Source organism: Podarcis raffonei, chromosome 5 (genome assembly GCF_027172205.1).
Source record: "Podarcis raffonei isolate rPodRaf1 chromosome 5, rPodRaf1.pri, whole genome shotgun sequence".
Taxonomy (NCBI): domain Eukaryota; kingdom Metazoa; phylum Chordata; class Lepidosauria; order Squamata; family Lacertidae; genus Podarcis; species Podarcis raffonei.
Window position 1 is genome coordinate 25,627,526 of NC_070606.1, and position 20,224 is coordinate 25,647,749.

The 20,224-nt window shown below is 42.5% G+C and overlaps 1 protein-coding gene and 1 long non-coding RNA gene across 5 annotated transcripts in view; one reads left to right on the forward strand and one right to left on the reverse strand.

The window, feature by feature from the left end:
* The window catches only part of GRID1 (glutamate ionotropic receptor delta type subunit 1), a 709,085-nt gene that overhangs the window by 136,730 nt on the left and 552,131 nt on the right, over positions 1-20,224 (forward strand). The gene's annotated exons all lie outside the window — the stretch shown is intronic.
* On the reverse strand, positions 598-3,177 carry LOC128413848 (uncharacterized). Its single transcript, XR_008330489.1, has 2 exons — positions 2,815-3,177; positions 598-826 (listed from the first exon to the last, which is right to left on the reverse strand). It is a non-coding gene; the product is annotated as an uncharacterized LOC128413848 (long non-coding RNA).

The window sequence follows — 20,224 nt, forward strand, 5'->3', positions numbered from 1 at the left end:
CAGTACTCTGCAGGTATGAGTTTGTATGTTCTCTGGTTTCGGGAAGGTTCTTCCTCAAAGAAGATATTCTGTCAAAATGTTTTGGGCAGTTGCACGTGTATTATCAAATTCAACAACCTGCACCTGTTTCAGAATGGCTTTCTTTCTTTCTTTGCCAAAGAGAGAGAGAGAGTAAGCAATGAGAATTGGAGAAGATCAGCAAAATGCAGGAGAGTTGCTTGATTTCATTGGGAATTACTTCTAAGTAGGCTTAGGAATGCATTTCTGTACAGTATGTGCTGATGCTGTAGATGAAAAGGGAGTGACAGGGGTGACTGGCCACAAAATTGTAAGGATATATAATCTTGCCTCTTTGCTCATATCAGTATTCTAGGAATTTAGGAGGGAGACACTTGTGTCTGGACTTCCTTGATAATCAGTTTCTTTGCACTCTCTTGTTTTTTTCTATGCTAAGCTTTGCCTTCTGCTGTTAATCTCATGAATAAATGCATGGCTCAGTTTCTGGTTGTGTTGCATTGTACTTCCTGTGGCAGTTAAGCTGGATTTACCTCTCGGAAGATGAACCTTTGGAAGTGTGAATCTCTTATTCTCAGAAGGAATGGCATCAAAAATTTATTATTCAAGGATCCGTTTAATACATTTAGAAGAATCAAGTGGAGAAGCTGCTTCTGGACTCCACTACTTCAAGCAGAAACAGGAAGGTGGCATCACCAAATCCTCCTGTAGTCTACAACTCACATAATCCCTGGCCATTGGCCATATTGGCTGGGGCTGATGGGAGTTGGAGTTGGAAGGCCAGAAGGTTCTCCATCCCTGGTCTATACATCTAAAAGAAAATGAACAAATGGGGAGACAGATTCAGTGTGGTCTTCTTCTTCTTAGGACATTTTTTTCCAGTTTGTAGGGAAAGTTTCTTTTTTCTTCTCCTTACCATGGTGGACATTCCAACATACCACAGTGTCATCACCAGCCTGAAGTGATACAACCCAGGAGAAGCTTTCCTACTTGAGTCTGCCCCTAATCTTAATACTAGTGTTAATTGAGAGATGTGTTATTATTCTTAGAGGTGCAGTGTATTTATTGTCTGACTGGGCTCCCCTTCAATAAATTTATCTTTATTTCCAACACATTTCTGACCACTGATAAATATTCAATACTAGCCAACTCAATAAGTCAGTTCTTTTGTGAATATACAAACAAGAAAGAGCAAAAACTGAGCGGGGAAGCGAGGGAGCTAAACTGCTGCGTAATATTTTATAGGATTTTGACAAGCCAGTAGTTGGGCAACATAGACAAATGACATTAGGAAACTTGTCCTGGGAGTTTGATCTTTTAGGTTATCATTTGTGGATAGGAAACATCATAATTCCTGTCTGTCAGGAATGACACCTTCTATTATTACCAATATATATGCAAGGGAAATAACAGAAAGATTCCGAACTGCAGAGTGAAAATCTATTGTCTGGATAGGGCTGGGTCCTGCCCTGCTTAGGGTTCAGAGGCACTCTTGGCCTCAAGGCAAATAGTTGCAGCCATGGAAGTTTTACATTAGAGCTACCTCTACATGAGGGCTTTAGTGTATGTAATTGACAGACACACTCAGCAGTTACAATGAGAAGGAGGGGAGGTGGGGTGGGTTGGGGAGAGAGTCAAGTGACACAGCCCACAAAAAGGTTTAGATATAAAACTCATCACAGAGATGCAGTGACATAAAGAGCATTTTTGAGAGTTAATAAAAATCGAGGACTTTCATGTTGATGGGTGTGACCATTTAAAGTCTGAATAAAGACATGGAGTGTGAGCAGACAAAAGGTAAACAGCAACCCTTGCACATGTAGAAAAAAATACACGACATGATTCTTACCATACTGCCTCTCCCAGATTTCATTATATGGCTGGTTCCTTTGCCAACATGGTGGGAGTAATTGTCAGCCATTCATTCATCCCCAGTAAGCCATGCTGGGGAAATGGTGAACTTTTATGAAATGTAAACAACCATAAGAAAATTATGCTTCTGGATTGGGAAGCATTGAAGCAAGTAGTACATCAGAAGCTGCCTTCGACCAAGTCAGAGCATTCAGTCTCTGTATTTTCTACACATCCTTGCAGCAACTGTCCAGGATTTCAGACAGGGAGAGGCGAGTGGGTGAATGGAGATGTTGGTATTGAGGTAGCAAATTGACCGAGGTGAGCCCATATCTGCCTCTGACACCTTTCTTGCTTTCCTCCTGTTCAGAATGCTGGGAGCGCCTTGATAACTTTTGCTTTGCCTTACCTGGAGAGCACTATTTTTGCAGGAATTTACGACTTCGAATTGAACATAGTGAATCTGTCACTACCGGTAAATTTTGTCAGTGTTGTGAAGCATCTGAAATCATTGCAGCATGGCTGGAAGATTCAGACATAGTTTGATGGCTTATTACACCAGCTGCCCCTTAGGACAGTCTAAGGTTTCCTTCCTTCCTTCCTTCCTTCCTTCCTTCCTTCCTTCCTCCCTCCCTCCCTCCCTCCCTCCCTCCCTCCCTCCCCTTCCCCCCTTTTTTATTTTTATTAAAAAAAACACATGCAAAAATTGCCTGTGGCACATTCTGCAAGACAGGAAGGAAATGACTTTGCCATGACCTCTCCTGTAGCAGCCCATGCGATAAATAGATCACAAAGGGCTCAAGTGTGTCTTGTATTCAGAGAGGCGCATTGTTCACATTGCAGACAAAATGTTCCGCCGTTCATTCATATGCTGGCAGTGTGCATTTCCACTCCCCCTCCTCTCTGTTAAAAGTAATAAAAAGGGAAGGAAAGTGTAGCATCACGTACATTACTATTCAAGCTCAGTCAGTGTGGGTAGCTGACGCCTTGCTCACTGAAGCCGTCATGCATGCTCATCTCATTGGAAAGGATGCCTTATTAAAGTGTATCACTAAATAATAAAAAATAGTTGAATGATAACCAAGGATTAATAGGTAGGTCAAGCTGCAGAAGACCAATGAGCTTTCTGGAGGTTGGGTCATGCTTGAGTCTGAGAAGTACAATACTGTTTCTTTTCTTCTGTTTTCTTCACTTGGGAGTGTCTTGCTCCTGGGAAGCACCAGTTTGCAGACCGGAAGGCTTTGTGGGATGCAGGGATGAACAACGTGGTCACACAAAAAATGGGTGCTGGCTGTACAAGACAACCTATGAGAGTATTGACATCTTTTGATTTCAGAAGCAGGTGAAGCTTGAGGAAATCAAATGGCCAGGAATGAACAGGTCGACACTTGACAGAATATTCCTGCTCATGGGCCGGAAAATAATAATAATAATAATAATAATAATAATAATTATTATTATTATTATTATTTATACCCTGCCCATCTGGCTGGGTTTTCCCAGCCACTCTGGGTGGCTTACAACAGAATACAGTATTAAAAATAGAATCAAACATTAAAAACTTCTCTGCAGTTTGCAGTTTAGTGGATTTCCAGACCCTAAAGGTTATCTGACAGAACAGATTGGACTGGTAAAACCTTGGCTGGTTGGTCACTCTAATAATATCATTTCAAACAACAACGTGATCATAATAATTGCTTTTATGGTTGAATGCAGTGTAAATTGGGTGAACTAGTTCAAAGGTAGTGGTTTCAGGGACCATGTATGTTTGCTTATTTTGATCACTTGTACTTGATCAGTGGTTTGGTTTTTTTAAGCTTGCATTTCAAAGATCCTGAACTGCATCTTGAATGGAATAAGGAACTTTTATTTATTTATTTAGTACAAGGGTGATCCCTTTGGGAACTCTTTGCCGGGTTAGCGTAGTCTGAATGGGAATTCTTCTGAACTGGTGATGAATGCTGTTAGTATATGCCAGTGGGGGAAAATCAGCAATTAAAAATGATTAAGTAAGTTTAAATATTTATCAAGGTAATATTCATTATGCAGAAGAATAATATGGTGGAAGCACTTCAGCAGATTTTAATACATTGCCATAGTAACTTGCTCTAATGTTGAAAATAGTTGTACAAAATGCCTTTTATTGGTGCAATATTTGTAATAGGGTGCTTTGCCATTTGTGGCTTTCAACGTGGGTGTCCTTCAGGAGCAATACATGGGAACTGGAATGTGCTTCCAACAGCAGTGAAAATGGGCTCATGGATTTCATTTTTGGATGCTTCATTTGCTTTGAAGATTAGTTTGGGGTTTTATTGTTTTATTGTTTTTTGCTTTACATCTTTTCTCTCTCTTTTTTCCTAAAGCATAGTACTGCAGCACTGTGATTGCAACATAGATCTTTCTGTCTTATTGCTGTGCACTAGCCTGCCATTTCCTCTATTGCAAGGAACTGGACGAGGTCAACAAGCAGAATAAGCTTCAAGGAGCCCAACACCTCAGTCCAGATACGGAGAATATGCCCATGGAATAAATAAACTTTTTTGCATGGATCTGTTGCTGCTTTAGCAAGAGCCACATGCTAAACAGTGGTGTGTGTTTGTGTGTGTGTGTGTGTGTGTGTGTGTGTGTTAGTGTTACTACAAAGCCCAATCCAGAAGTCAGTCCTGCATTCATAGCTGCAGTCAAATAATTAGAAATCTATCATTCAAATGAGAAGAAGAAGAAGAAGAAGAGTTTGGATTTGATATCCCGCTTTATCACTACCCTAAGGAGTCTCAAAGTGGCTAACATTCTCCTTTCCCTTCCTCCCCCACAACAAACACTCTGTGAGGTGAATGAGGCTGAGAGACTTCAGAGAAGTGTGACTGGCCTATGGTCACCCAGCAGCTGCATGTGGAGGAGCGGAGACGCGAACCCGGTTCCCCAGATTACGAGTCTATCACTCTTAACCACTATACCACACTGGGACTGGTGGTTGTTGTTTGCATTAATTTGTCACTTTAAGATATAAATTGGTCTTGCAATGCTGAATCTCCTTTCTAACAAATGTGTACTGCTATCACTGGCCATTGAGCTGGACCAACAAATTTGAGCTTTGCAGATTCCTTTATGAATTGACCTCATCTGCACCACTGCACCGATCAGAAATTGACTTAGTCACTAGCTTTTGCACTTCCCAGATGTTCCAATGTTTGAAATGACTACAAATACATTTCAAAATACAAATTTTGAGAGAAGATGCTGAGCAAATGTTTTTAAATACGAATTTTCCTGCAGAATTTTTGAAGTAAAAATTCAAGGTTAATGCAGAACTGAGATGGGATGGACTGATGGGTGAACACTTGTGAAATGGACACGGACTGGGAATAAATTGATTTGGCCACCCTTCATTGGGCCTATGTCCACAGAACCATGGCTAATGGGTTGAATCTTGCAGCATTAAGAACTAAATCTATACAGTTGGATAGATTTGGTGAATGGAATGCTGGTTTTGGACCAGGGTGACATGGGTTCTCACTGTGTAGTCTTCAGCAAGTCACTTCTTTAGCAAATCACCTTTGCTGCTCATTGCAGGGGTGGATGGGGGCTGAGCGTGCATAGCAATGTAAACAGAGACTTTGGAGTGGGACTTCATTTTGCACCTGCTCCCTGTCCAGGGAATCATCTTGTGTAGATCAGGGGTAGCTAATGTGATGCCCCCAGATGTTGCTGAACCACAATTCCCACAATTCCTGGTCATTGGCATTGCAGGCTGGGACTGATGGCAGTTGTGATCCAAGAACATCTGAAAGACTCTAGGTTGACTATGGAAGAGGAGAGAGGCAACTCAAACAGCTGCCATTTTGGGCCACCGGCATGTATCGTTTGTAAGTTCTAGCCAAGCCATTAAGTCACTTCCATCATTCTTGTTTCCTTAAATCACAGGGCCATGGTAGCTGCAGCTCCAGTCACCTTCCAGTGTTCTTCTCTTGTAGTCAACATGACCAATATCTTGCTGTTTTGGTCTTTCAAAAAATTACTGATAAAGGGAAATGTACGATATTGCAAACAAGGGACACGGGTGGCACTGTGGGTTAAACCACAGAGCCTAGGGCTTGCCGATCAGAAGGTTGGCAGTTCGAATCCCCATGATGGAGTGAGCTCCCGTTGCTCAGTCCCTGCTCCTGCCAACCTAGCAGTTCCAAAGTACGTCAAAGTGCAAGTAGATAAATAGGTACCGCTTTGGCGGGAAGGTAAATGGTGTTTCCGTGCACTGCTCTGGTTCGCCAGAAGCGGCTTAGTCATGCTGGCTACATGACCCGGAAGCTGTATGCCAGCACCCCAACCCCAGAGTCGTCCACGACTGGACCTAACGGTCAGGGGTCCCTTTACCTTTTTACGATATTGTAAACCCATGCTGTTATCCTCATTATCAAAAGCAGGAGAATACATTCAAAACCAGCAGAGGGCCTTTCAGCTGACCACTTCTCCCCTTTTCTTTACAGTAGTGAAGTGTACTCACTAACCTGCTCTTCTGTGAAAATTCCAGATGTCAGTTTGGAAGAGGAGGCAGAGGAGCTGCTCCACAGGAGTCTGGAGGAGGCCTCAATGTTTTCAGTACTTATATATTTCTGTGGGTTCTCAATATTGTTATGGGATGCAGCAGGGAATGTTTGCAAGGAACTGCGAGCTTTATCTTGATCCGAACATGCCTTTGAAATCTCTTGAAGTGTTAGAACTTCAAACTGTTTCTTCTTGTTGCTGTTTTGTCCAGTGCAGTCCCAGGGCTGCTGAAGATGCTATACAACCCTGCTTGAGGTCTGTTCAGAGAGGCATGCGTTTGCACACACATACACATATAGCTGTCGGATAGCTCAGTTGGTAGAGCATTAGATTATTACTCTCAGGCTCATGGGTTCAAGCCCCATGTTGGGCAAAAAATTCCTGCATTGCAGGGGGTTGGCCTAGATGATCCTTGTGGTCTCTTTCCAACTCTGTGATTCTGTGATTCTATAAAGAATCATAGAATGCTGGTTCTGAATGTATTCTTATTGCGCTCATAAATTATATTTGTTGGTTGTGTTTTCTTGCACTGGATTGGCCAGTGCAACCACGGATGAGATCCACTGTTCAGATCAGACTGATCCTGTCTACTATTGGTGAATAGTGGTTAGAATATCACTCTCTACTTCCTCTCCTTGTCTTCCTTCATATGGACTGCCCATTGCGTTTAATCTCTACTTTTTCTTTAAACGTGGACCATTACTTATTGACATTGCTGTAGGAAAAATAGCATCATATATTATATAGGGAGAAAGTTACTCCCCCTTTTTTGAATGGTTTCATTGTACAGTATCTCTCAGCACGATGGATCCAAACACATTGTAGCACAAGACAGGTTCCGTGCTGGGTAACGTGACTAATACGACACAGCCTGGTATATTATTAATTCCACATTTCACAGTATGTACGCTTCTGTTGGGAAGAGGAAATCTGTGGGCAATGCTGGGTAGATAATTAACAAGTAAAATAACATGCAGAGGGCTGTCTTAGCTCTTACCCTCCGAAGCAAACAACAGTTGTTCAGAATGCTTTTTATTTTTTTGGAGGGGAGGGAATAATGCACTTCTCCTGGCAGGCAAGTGCAAAGTTTTGCTTAAACAAAGAGGAATGTAAAAATGAATCTGGGAGCCCCAAGAATTAGATCCGTCAAGTTAGGCAAGGCCAAATTGAAAGGCATTATTTGGAGATAAACAGCATGTGGATGCAGTGGCATCTGGACCATAAGAAACTTGGTGCAGTTTTGCAGCATTTTTGAGTTTGTATAGCCATATCTCCCTGGCATTGTGGGATATTACACTTTACTGATAGCCTAAGCAAAACGGCGCACACTCTTTATGATTATTTTTAGCTGCTGAGGTTTGGGCATTTGGTAAGTAGTTATGGAAATTGCCTTGCACAGCATATAGAAACACTTGAAAAGAAGCATTTGGCATGGGGAAGGAAATCCTCCGCTCTCAGTGTTTGTACATGGTGCTGTTATTTTTAATTGCTGTACTAGAAAAGACACTCATCAAACGACAGTAATGTGTAAGGAAAAATGGGCTATGAAGATGGGCTTTAGCAGAGCTAGTGAACAAGCAACAAATCTCACTTCCGTTTCCAGTTGATTGCTGGCTGTGTTCCACCAAGCTTTTCCTTGGCCTCTGCTGTCTCATTTTCTTGCCACACTTGTCTCTGTCCATTGCCTAATCTCCCTCCCTCCATCAGTCCTTCTTTCTTACATCCCTAAACTGGTCCTGCCCAAATTCCTTTGTCCTTGTTTCGTGTAGAATCATAGAATTATAGAAATGGAGAGACGGTAGGGACCACGAGGGTCATCTAGTCCAATCCCTGCAATGCAGGAATATTTCACCCAATGTCGGGCTCAGGTACCAACAGGAACTGGGTTGGAATATATATCTCTGTCCTTTTCCTTTTATTCTCACACTCACTCAGCCAAAACCTATCTTTGCTATTTCCTGACATGTTCCCATTTGAAATTATACAGGCATCTGGCAACATACATACATATTCTTTTTTTTTTATAATCCAAATAATTTTTATTGGTTTCCTTGTAAATAAAAGAACAACATATAACTACAGTAACTTGTCCAGTGGTACATTCTTGAATAATGGACAGCTTTCTCTGTTGGTTTTGTCCCCCATTGTATGGCGAACCCCTAGATTAGGCATAGCCAACATGGCGGTTGTTGGACTCTAGATGTTGTTGGACTCCCAACTCCCATCAGCCCCAGCCAATGATCAGAAATTATAGGAACTGTGGTCTAAAAATAACAGTTCTTCCCTCTGCCATAGAGATAGTGTATTGCCCAAAACTGCATGTCCAAGATCTTGTTGTGCTGGCTCCTGCCCCCACCACTTGTCTCTGCCCATAATCATTCCTGATCCTGGTTTCCCATGTTTGATTTACACATGTCATTGCTCTTGCCCAGGGACCTCTCTCATTCTCAGTATCTTCATTAGCACCTACTCTGGACTTATATAAATCCACCAAGGATGCAGAAGTGACCACACAATGAACAGTCAGGCTGGTGAAGTTAGGGCTGCCATACGTCTGGGATTTCCTGGACATATCCAGGATTCACCTGTAGGAAATAGTGTCTGGGCTAAATTTCCAAAAATCAGGAAAATGTCCAGAAAAACCTGGGCGCATGGCAACCAATGTCGGAATTTCCTTCAAAATAGCTCATAAACTTTGCCAAAAAAATCTCAAGAACTTTTGTGTCCTGATTGTCACTTTTTGAAATATGGCAACTCTAGGTGAAATGCCATCTTGGGGCTGGGTAGGAAGTGGAGATGAGTTATATGACTTTGTTTAGTGACCTCTTCCTTTCAGAGAATTATATTCAGGTGCCTCTTCCCTATTTCGAGACAGTACTTTGACTAAATATCATTTCCAATTAAGGGGAAAGGATGCAATGATTTATTTATTACAATATCAATATCCTACTTCACCGTTAGATGCAGCCAACAACTCACAGGAAAAAGCAACGACGGAATAAAACTTAAAGCCAATAAAGCATCTGATCTGCAACAGCAAATATCATTTAAAAGGCTTTTAAAAATCAAATACCATTTAAAAGCTTTACCTGCCGTCTAAACACAAACTGGGTTCTTGGCAAATGCCAAAGTGGGAAGAGTTCCAAAGTTGAGGTACTAGAACTTTTCATTTCTGGTCTTTGTTGCCACTCACTTCTGAAAGTGAGTCTTGGTGGCCCCTGAGTAAGCCATCCAAAGAAGATATGAGGTCCTGAAAAGGATGGTGTACTGGTGGGTGATGTCACAAAAGCACTGAGCCTTGATGATCGGACAATCTGTGAAAGGAACGTTGGGATTGGTGTACTGGTGGGTGATGTCACAAAAGCACTGAGCCTTGATGATCGGACAATCTGTGAAAGGAACGTTGGGATTGGTGTACTGGTGGGTGATGTCACAAAAGCACTGAGCCTTGATGATCGGACAATCTGTGAAAGGAACGTTGGGATTGGTGTACTGGTGGGTGATGTCACAAAAGCACTGAGCCTTGATGATCAGACAATCTGTGAAAGGAACATTGGGATTGGTGTACTGGTTGGTGCACTGAGCCTCTGAGAGCAGGCAATTATCTGGTGGCTTGAGGGAGGTTTGTTTGCTGGAGAGTAGACCAGTATGTCTTAGGCTTTGTATGGTAGGTGTAAAAATTCCCCACTTGTAGGCTTTTCTCTAGTAATAAAAATGTCTTCAGCAGCAGGTATGATAAATTTCAGTCTATTGTGGTAATACCTCTACATTTTTTAAACACATTGGAGTCACATTAACCAAACTTTATCTCTCAAACCTCCTCCTTCCTCCACCAGCCTAGGTCCAAATTCACTTCGCCAGCTGCTTTACAGACCGAAGTTGTTGCAGTTCCCCTGTTCTCCCCTTCCCCTCTACACTCCTCTTCTCTGTTCCCTGCTATCTAAGGTAAAATCTTTGCCCTCAAGAGCTAACGACGACAATGTGAGAGACTTCCTTCCATCCCTTTTCATTTACAGTGGTACCTTGGGTTACAGACTCTTCAGGTTACAGACGCTTCAGGTTACAGACTCCGCTAACCCAGAAATAGTACCTCAAGTTAAGAACTTTGCTTCACGATGAGAACAGAAATCGTGCAGTGGCGGCGCAGCGGCAGTGGGAGGCCCCATTAGCTAAAGTGATATCTCAGGTTAAGAACAGTTTCAGGTTAAGAACGGATCTCCAGAACAAATTAAGTTCTTAACCAGAGGTACCACTGTAATGGTGTGCTCTTGTGGCAGTCACCTTCAGAGCATTGCCATTTCTCCAGCTCAGTCTGTAGCATAAAGGAGGGAGGGGAGCGTCGGTTTGGGGGACCAGTGAGGTCTGAGTGGGCAAGAGGAGATTTCTTTTGGGACTTGAATTAAAATCCAAGATGGAGAAGAAATTGACTTAGGTAAGGCAAGCATCATGAACGTGCTCCTGCGACGTGTGCTTCTGAGCCTAAAACATATGAACCTCTTTGACATCACTAGTTTGTGTAAAAAAATAATTTTGTTCCTTAAATTCTCAGCTGAAGTAGATTCAGTCCTGGGGAAGACTATAGCTGTGTAGAAAAAGGCATTAGCTAGAAGCGTAATGCTGCAATAGAAGAATAAAACAGGTGAAATTCTCCCTGTGTAACCTTTAAATTCAGCATAACTATTGATGCCCCATGCTCAGTTAATACAGGATGAGATGGAACACATTTAAACAGAAGGAGAATTTGTGGCTGATATACAATACAGTGTCTGTGGAGATATAAGTAGGAGAACCATTTTAGAATATTGTAAAAAAGTGAATAAATGAAACTACCATCATTTATTCAAAAGCAATTTCTTCACTTTTTGTGCAGCACATAAAGATGTTGTCAGCAATTTGGGATTTTTATAACATCCTTTAAACAGATCCTGAAGCTTGTTCTAGCAGTTTGAATAGTATTTTATTTTAGCACTAATATATGATACGCATTGAAATACCATAAGTCATCTTGAGCCTATGGGGTGGGACATGGAATAAATGCATATATTTACATTAGAGGTAGTGAATGTGCATAATTAAAAACCAAAAATAAAATATATTTAAGAGCATTAGTTGTGGTTAGCTGTGTGGCTCATACCATCAGTATCACATTGCTTTTCAATTTTTTAGTTTAACAATGATTACATATTGCCAAACAGGAATGGCAACTGAACCAGTGGCAAGGACTTATAGCTGCCTCAAGTACCCGTAATTCCCGAAAATTCTGGCTGTTGGTTAACAGAAAATCTAAAAGATACCCCTTAACAGTTATTCCAGCCCCAGTTTGGGAATCCTTTCTAAGGAACTATTTTGCTTTACCAGACCTTAATATTAATACAATCGATGGATTCTATGAGCAGCTCCCTCTTTGGCCACCCACTGACCCGGAAGAAATCCACGGACTCATTTCTAATCTTAAAATCGGAAAAGCCACCTGTCCTGACCTAGTCCCGGTGGAAGCTATAAAACTTCATGCAGACTGGTGAGCGAAAATCCTGGCCGCTGCTTTTGATGCCGTAAACAACAGTGGGAAGGTACCAAGAATATGGAAGGATGCGATTATTGTTCCAATTCATAAAAAGGGCTCGACAGAGGATCCGGGAAATTACAGGAATGTCAGTTTATTGTCATTTATTGGGAAAATATATGCACGGTTCTTGTTAACTAAGCTTACTAAGTGGGCCAAAGAGAACAACCTGATTGGGCCTGAACAGGCTGGTTTTAGACCGAATCAGTCAGCAGTTGATCATGTCTTAGTTTTATACCACCTTGCCCGGAAATATTCCTCCCCAAATAGAGGCCAACTTTGTGCGGCCTTTATTGATTTAAAGGCCGCTTTTGACAGCATCGCCAGAGGATTACTTTGGGGGAAATTAGCCCGATGGGGAATAGACAAAAGACTTTTGTGGCTAATAACTAAATTGCATGACGGATCGGCCGCTAGGGTGAGAATCACTCCGGCCGGCGACCTCTCAAATTCAGTAACTATCAATAGAGGTGTTCGTCAAGGATGTATCCTTGCTCCGACCCTTTTTAATCTATTTATAAGTGATATGAGGGCGCCTCTGATAGATTCTCATGAAACGATCCACGCCCCCCGTCTTGCCCAATATCGTTACCCCCTTCTACTCTACGCAGACGACACAGTGATCCTATCCTTCTCAAGAGTTGGCCTTAGGAGGGCATTAAATTTTTTTGATGTTTACTGCAAATCAAATTTTCTTACAATTAACCATGTTAAGTCCAAAGTCCTAATTTTCACCAAGAGTCGAAAAACCTATAATTGGAGAATAGATGGAAAAGCTATCGACCAAGTTTTTAAATTTCAGTACTTGGGAGTCCTTCTCCAACACAACATGGGCTGGAAGGTCCATCTTGCATATGTATTAAACAGAGCTAAAGCCCTTTCCTTTGCGCTACTGCGTTTTTTCTTTTCAGATGGGGCTTTCCATATTCCATCAGTGTTAAAAGTTTTCAAGGCAAAGGTGATTGCAACAATAGCATATGCAATCCCAATATGGGGGTCCTTTGTTAATCTAACCCATTTGGAGGTAATCCAAAACCAGCTTCTAAGAAGGTTGCTAAAATTACCCAGGTGTGTAAGCAATTCTGCTATACGACTGGAACTAAATGTTACATCTCTAGAAACCACATTATGGAAATGCATCCTCTGTTACTGGTTGGCATTATGGCATAAACTTCCAAATCTCCACTTGATACAGTGTCCCTGGAGAGATGACTTCCCTAGCCCCTGGGCAAAAATAATACATGGGAAACTTGTGTCCCTAGGACTATCTCCATCTGAACTATTAAAATTGGATTTAATTTCTGCCAAGAGAATTATAACTCACAAATTAGAGGAGATGGATTTACAATTTAATATTGCGACAGGTGGTGGCACCTGTTCGCCGATAAACCTTGGCTTAACACCACCAACGAAACTTCCATCTTATTTAACTACCTTATCTGTGGTGACGCACAGGTATGCCTTTATAAAGGCTAGATTCAATGTTTTCCCATCAAACGTGTTGGGTAACAGACTCTCCAACGGACAGATCTCACTCCTCTGTGACTGTAAAAGTGGATCTATAGAATCGTTATATCATATAAACTTCTGTTGTCCATTACATTCGGCTTCAAGGTCCAAGTTTCTAGCCCCATTTTTATCAAGAATTGCTGACAGACCTCAGGAAGCCCAAATAATATACTTATTAAACGACGAAGATACAAGTAGATCCCTGGCAGTCGCTAGATACCTGATTAATGTTTTATTTCAAATGAGGAGAAATGGATCACTGTATGACTCTGACAGCTTAGCTAAACTTAAGAACCATCAATAAGTGCCAGAACTAAGACGCATACCCCCCAAAATCTGATGGATTTGAATTGCGGTTTACATAGAGGGAGCTTATTGTGTATATTGTGTACTTAACTGAAGTAAAATTGGTTTTATATGGGTGTTTTAACTTGGAACTGTTTAAATTGTATTGTTTATGGATAAATTTTGATGTATTGTTTTCGATATGGGCCAATGGCCGCAATCTATCTATCTATCTATCTATCTATCTATCTATATCTATCTATCTATCTAATGATTACATATTTTTGTCATACAAATGTCCTTACTAAGGTGCTGTCAGATTGAATGAACAGAAGTAAGCAGCCCCCTCAATATGTTTTGAAATAGCAAGACCTAATTTAGGATACACCCCACCCACCTGTCAAAAAGGCCCAGTCTCCAGGCTAGATCCAGTTGCCCCCCCCTTGGGTTAGTATAATGTATTGAGAAATGCCTTGTTGGAAAGAGATATCATTTTACTATATTGTTTTGCTAGTCTGTATTACAGGGTTGTTGCCTTTGTAAGCATAGCTGTATTGTTTCAGAAAAGGGTTTTTTTTGGGGGGGGGCAGATGGTGACTCCAAAATGCACAGTATTTTTATTAGACCAGCCAAAGTTAGCAGCAGGCTCTTGGTTTCTCCAGAACTCTTCACTGGACAAGATATGACCTGAAACAAGAGGTTTAGCAATGAGGAAGAACCAAAACTGAATACAGTACTAATATGACTGCAGCTTTTAGACTCTGATCCAAGATGGAGATTGCAGACTGAATCGGGCCACCGGGTCACTCTCCCCTAAGCTCAGTATAATCACCACTAGATTCCCTCAACCTGTGTTCTGACTCTTTTTTTACCCGTTGTCCCTTCTGCAATGTCTTCGCTCTTCTGTTGAGCAGTGCCTTAGCATGCAGCGAGTGTAACGCGAGAGAATTTTAGTACTGCAGCGAGTGCCAACAGGAACAGGTTTTACTTTACACTTGGCAGCAGCTCCTGGCACTGCTGCGGTGCAGATGGCAGCACATACGAGCGCGGTGCCTGAAGCAAGGACTGTCATGAGCTTCCTATAGCCTCCGGATTGTACCTTTGGCTACCCTTTTCCTTAACCAATAAAGAACTTAACGACATCCATAGGCTGCTGTTGCTAGGAATTGGTTTGCCCACTTACATGACTCAAAGGGCCTCCTTGCCACTGGCTTTAGTTAGCCCCAGTTGCGGAGTCAATAGTTTTCGGTGGTCATGGTAGCTGAACAACCGTCACACCTCCAGCTACATCACCTGCTGCCAGACAAAATGGGGAGGCTCAATATCCAATGCCTGGCAGTGTGGATATATAAACACCCCATTCTGGCAGCTGCCAATCTGGTGCCTTTTCACACATAGCAAACTCGATGTATAAAAGAATCCTCTTTGAAGAAGTAATAATGTGTCGCTTTCTCAAAACATCTGCCTTTGTATAAACACATTGAATAAAAGTGTGATCCTTTTTAACACTTCTGCTTTAACTTGGGTGGATGGCATTGGATTTGTCCTGAACATCAACATCTCTGGATGAATGCAGATTTGGCAGGAGTTTAAGGCATGCAGGGTATTTCTTGATTTGCTGCTGGGACATAGTCAGTGGCATAGCCTGGAAGGGGCCACGGGAGTGGTTGCCCTGGGCGCAAAATTATTAGGGGCACAAAGTTTCAATACCCAGTGTTGCCTCAATACAGATGTGTGCTTCTGTGGCTGCGCTTTGTTGAAAACGGCTTCTCCATGCAAACCAGGAAGTAAACTCTCCAGAAAACAGAATGACTCTTTTCTTATCTTTGCAGCTGCAATCTCCTAGGTGACATGGATGCTGTTAAGCAGTTGAATGTGCATGTGTACACCATCCATTTCCCTCCGTATAACCTCTACCATGCAGCCCTGGGCTCTGGCAACCCATGTTATGTTAGATTTGGCTCCTCTGGAGTGATAAAGTGGAAAAAGGAGCAGAGAGGGAGGGCATGGTGAATGCAGTTTGTGGTTAGCAAGAGCCAATCTCCCTGTTGATCCAGCCAGTGAGCAAGACTGGTTGGGAAGTTTTTATAGGGCGTGACAGTCCTTCCTCCCTGCCATGATGCAGAGGAAGTCAGTGAATGCCCCACAATCTCACTGAACTGTCCAACCACCCCCTAGGACTGCAAGTGCCACCAGTTGAGGAGCAGAGGATGGAACTGGTTGGCACCTGTGGGCTACTGATGGGTGCAGGTGGTGCTGTGGTCTAAACCACTGAGCCTCTTAGGCTTGACAATCGGAAGGTCGGCGGTTGAAATCCATGCGACGGAGCAAGCTCCCATTGCTCTGTCCTTGCTTCTGCCAACCAAGCAGTCCGAAAGCATGCCAATGCAAGTAGTTAAATAGGTACCTCTGCGGCAGGAAGGTAAATGGTGTTTCTGTGCACTCTGGTTTCTGTCATGGTGTTCCATTGCACCAGAAGCGGTTTAGTCATGACCTGGAAAGCTGTCTGTGGACAAACGCCAGCTCCCTCGGCCTGAAAGCGAGATGAGCGCTGCAACCCCATGGTTGCCTTTGACTGGACTTAACCATCCAGGGGTCCTTTATCTTTACCTTTAACTGCAGACCCACGGCACTGAGGAATTTCACCTCAGCCTTTCTTGCAACTAGTTATCCCAGTGTAAACCTTTCTCTTTTTGCCGAGCTAACTTTTCCAGAACTGTATCAAGAACCTCTCCTAAGCACCAGCTTCAAAACAACTGTCAGGAGGAGGATAAATTCCATTGGCAGAGTGCCCAGGAAGAACCAGTGGATACAGAATCAAATGAAACAGCAGGATTAGAAATGCATTAAACAACTTCCAAGAAATGACTCTATCCTTATAATGATCAGAGAGTAGTGGTGGAATACCAATTCAAGATGCATATTCTGATCAGCTTTTTAAAAATCTTTTTTTTAAAAAAATAATGCAGAAATGGAGCTGGTTTAGTAATGTCCATGAGGAGCTATACTGCTGGAGCACAAGCGTCGATGTAAAAAGAAAAATAAAGAGCTGTATAACTGACAACCATGTAATTTGATTATGTCGTGGCTGTGTAGTGCCATATAAAAGCATAAGATAAACACTACTTGAAAGCGAGGTGATGAGCTAGTGCTCACTTTAGACAACAACAGGAGGCTGTGAAGAAATGTAGCTGAAGGCCATTGGGGAATGTGAAGTATAGAAAGCACAAAGAATGAGCGGGCACTCGAAGTAGGAAGAAATGTTTTTAATTTTAAATAGCTGGTTTTGCATTATATGCAATAGAAATGCGAGAGGAAAGCAAATTCTAAGGGTGCTGGAACGTACATTGGTCTCTTAAACTTGGTCCTCTCAATAATCTCTAGTGAGGGTTAACAGAAGGAGAGGAGATATGATAGCCATATTAAATAGCTATAGGGTTGTCGTATGGAAGATGGAGCAAGCTTGTTTTCTCCTGCTGTGGACCCATACCAATGGGTTCAAGTGACAAGGAAGGAGATTCCATCAGAAAGAATAGTGAGTGGTGTTTGACAGTGGAACGAACTTCCTCAGAAGGTGGTAGACTCTCCTTCATTGGATGTTTTTAAGGAGAGGTTGGATGGCCAACTGTCATGGATGCTTTAGCTGAGATTCCTGCATCACAGGGGGTTGAACTTGATGACCCTTGGGGTCCCTTCTAACTCTATGATTCCAGGAGGGGTGTGTTGTTGAGATGGTGGTGGTGATGGTGAAGCTTCTGGTGGGGATTGCAATTGAGACAATCACAGAGGGGCCTTCTGGCTGCCATTGCTAGAACTCCTCTGATTCTAGAGTGGGACAGAGCTGTCAAAAGGGTCTAGGCCAAGAAGAGGGGGATCTTTTTTCATACCAGGGCTGGGCAGAAACAAAAGAAAAAGTGGATGGTGCAATGAATGCGAACTTTACCTTTCTACAGTAAGCTATTTTCCACCCTCTGAATCCCCCATCCAGACAAGCAAAGGCATCACCAGGCGTACAAGAAAAACCACTCATGAAAGGTGCCAAATAGTCTGGTGAATAGCATGGCCTGAGCAGAGGTGGTGTGACTGGAGAATGGTGTGGCATTGGGGAGAGTCCTGAGGGTCATATAGAGATGCTTATGGGGCCACCTTTAACCTCTGTGCCTATGGTTCTCCACCCCTGGTCCAGGCACTTGGGAATAGACAAAACAGATGTCCAGAAGAGCTATAGACCAAGAGAAGCAAAGGAGTCTCAGAAATTATGAATAAACATAGGCTGGCTCAGATGAGTTGTGAAGAAAGAAGACCAGATTGAGAAGAAAACTGGCAGAGAAAATGGACGAAGAGGAGAGAATTGTTGTTGTTGTTGTTGTTGTTAGAATTCATATACCTCCCTATACCTGGAGATCTTAGAGCAGTTCACAGAAAAGATCAACATAAAAACCACAATATATATAATCAAAATAAAAACAACAAAATAGGTTGTGTGAACAGGCGCTGCAAAGGTGTGGAAGGCTGAAACTTGCATATATACTCAAAATAACACACAATTTCTTTGGCAGCAGGGCTCTGCCAGTTTCTTTGCTCTTCTCATCTCCCTCAGAATATATAACAGGAAACATCTTGGTAGGGGAGGCAGGCTAAGATAAGTTTTCAACAGACTTGTTCCAATTTTTTTTTTTTTTTTTTTAGGAAATCAATAGTGGGAGTACAGTTAGAAGAAATTATTGACAAGTTACTAATGAGTCTTTCAACATTATTTGGCCTAGAGGAACATATTGTGGTGGCAATGATGATCTGAATGCATATCATATTAAAGAAAGCTATAATGATCTTTATAGATTCCAAACAGATTTACAAATAGGCATCATCTGGAATTCAGGCTTCCTTGTAGTTTGCTGATCGATAATACAAGAAGCCAACCAGCAATTCTTCAAAACAAGTCATAAAGAAATCAGGATACTTCCTGAGAAAATTGGTTTCTGTTTCAGTTGCTTAAGATATAACTTCCTTTGAGAAATAGTTATGACAGGTTCACCTGATTGCTCCCCTCTACAAGGTCACCTTTGCAGTTATTGGAGAAGGGAGATCGGTGGAGCTTGGGTGTGAAAGAAGGATTCAACACTCTGGTTGTTCACATCTTGGCTCTGACATTTTCTGAAGAATCTGACAACTGTTAATGATTCCAAGTTTCCCCATGACTCACTGTAGCAATTAGATTTCTTGAAGGGCCAGTTTGTGAACCGAGTCAGGGGCAGAGGACCAAAGCCATGACGTCCCACCCGTACAAAAGGTCTCTCCACACCCACATCTCCTGCCTCTGGCTGCCAACTTGGAAGCCTTTGCAATACCCCTGAGAGAACTGAATTTGACCTTGGGATCTCCAGCCACCACCCCACAGCTAGAATAAAAACTGAAGTCTAGACTGTATGTTTCCCAATTCATCATATCTCTGAGACTGGCATTTCTTTAGAAATAACAGTCACTGTAGTGAAACGGAGCCCCAAATGTATGGATGTGCTTCTAGAAACATGGCCACCCCTCTTTATTTTTGTGGAATAAAGAAACAAATTAGTTCAAGAAACTGGAATAATTGCAATATATATCTATTGTGCATAAAGAAGGTGGGAGTTAAAGCAAAGAGCTCTTGATGATGAGTGAGGGGGGGTTGCAGAGATGGTGTCAGGGTTCAGTGCTATACATACCTAGAACTGGGGTCTCAGAGGAGGAGCAGGACCCCCTGACCACCCACAGTCTTATGTTGCTAGGATGCTTGGGGAGCCATCAGATCCAGGTGTCCCCACCCCAGACATCTACACCAATTCCTGACCCACTTTTGGAGCCACCACTCATGCCATGTCACTCTCAGGGTCACAGGAATAGAAGAGATGGTAGACTAGACAAGAGCTCCAGGGCCTGAGGTTCCCCACCCCATAGGAAGTTATGGGGACTAGTGAGTTGTGTCAAAGGCTTCGCAGAAAAGGTGGGCTCTGAATGATCATGGCCCAACCCTCCATATGTGCATGTGTTGGACCCCAGTCTGACCTTTCAACATATTGAATATCTGTGTGGGTGCATTCTTGTAGCCATTCGAGCACAGAAATTAGACCCAACCTACTTAAGACCGTCAATGCATGTCTTTCAGTTGCACACAAGTAGCAGTGTGTATGTGTCAAAACTCCAGGGGTCAACAGTGGATTTTGACCTCCCCCACTGCTATCTTGATAGGCACCCCCCCCATTGAGATTTACATTCAGAAGGAAGCCGCTACTAGCACCTATGGAAGCTCCCCACACTCAGGCAACTAGCAGCTCCTGTGTTTTCTTTCATTGGGGCCACAGCTAGAGGACAGAGTTGAAAATCCCTCTCCCTGCCTTCCAGTCCTGAGTCTGCTGCTCCTCCCCGATTTGCTCTTTCCATTTCTTTACTTAACATCAGATTTAGTTTGACCCTCAAATGCTA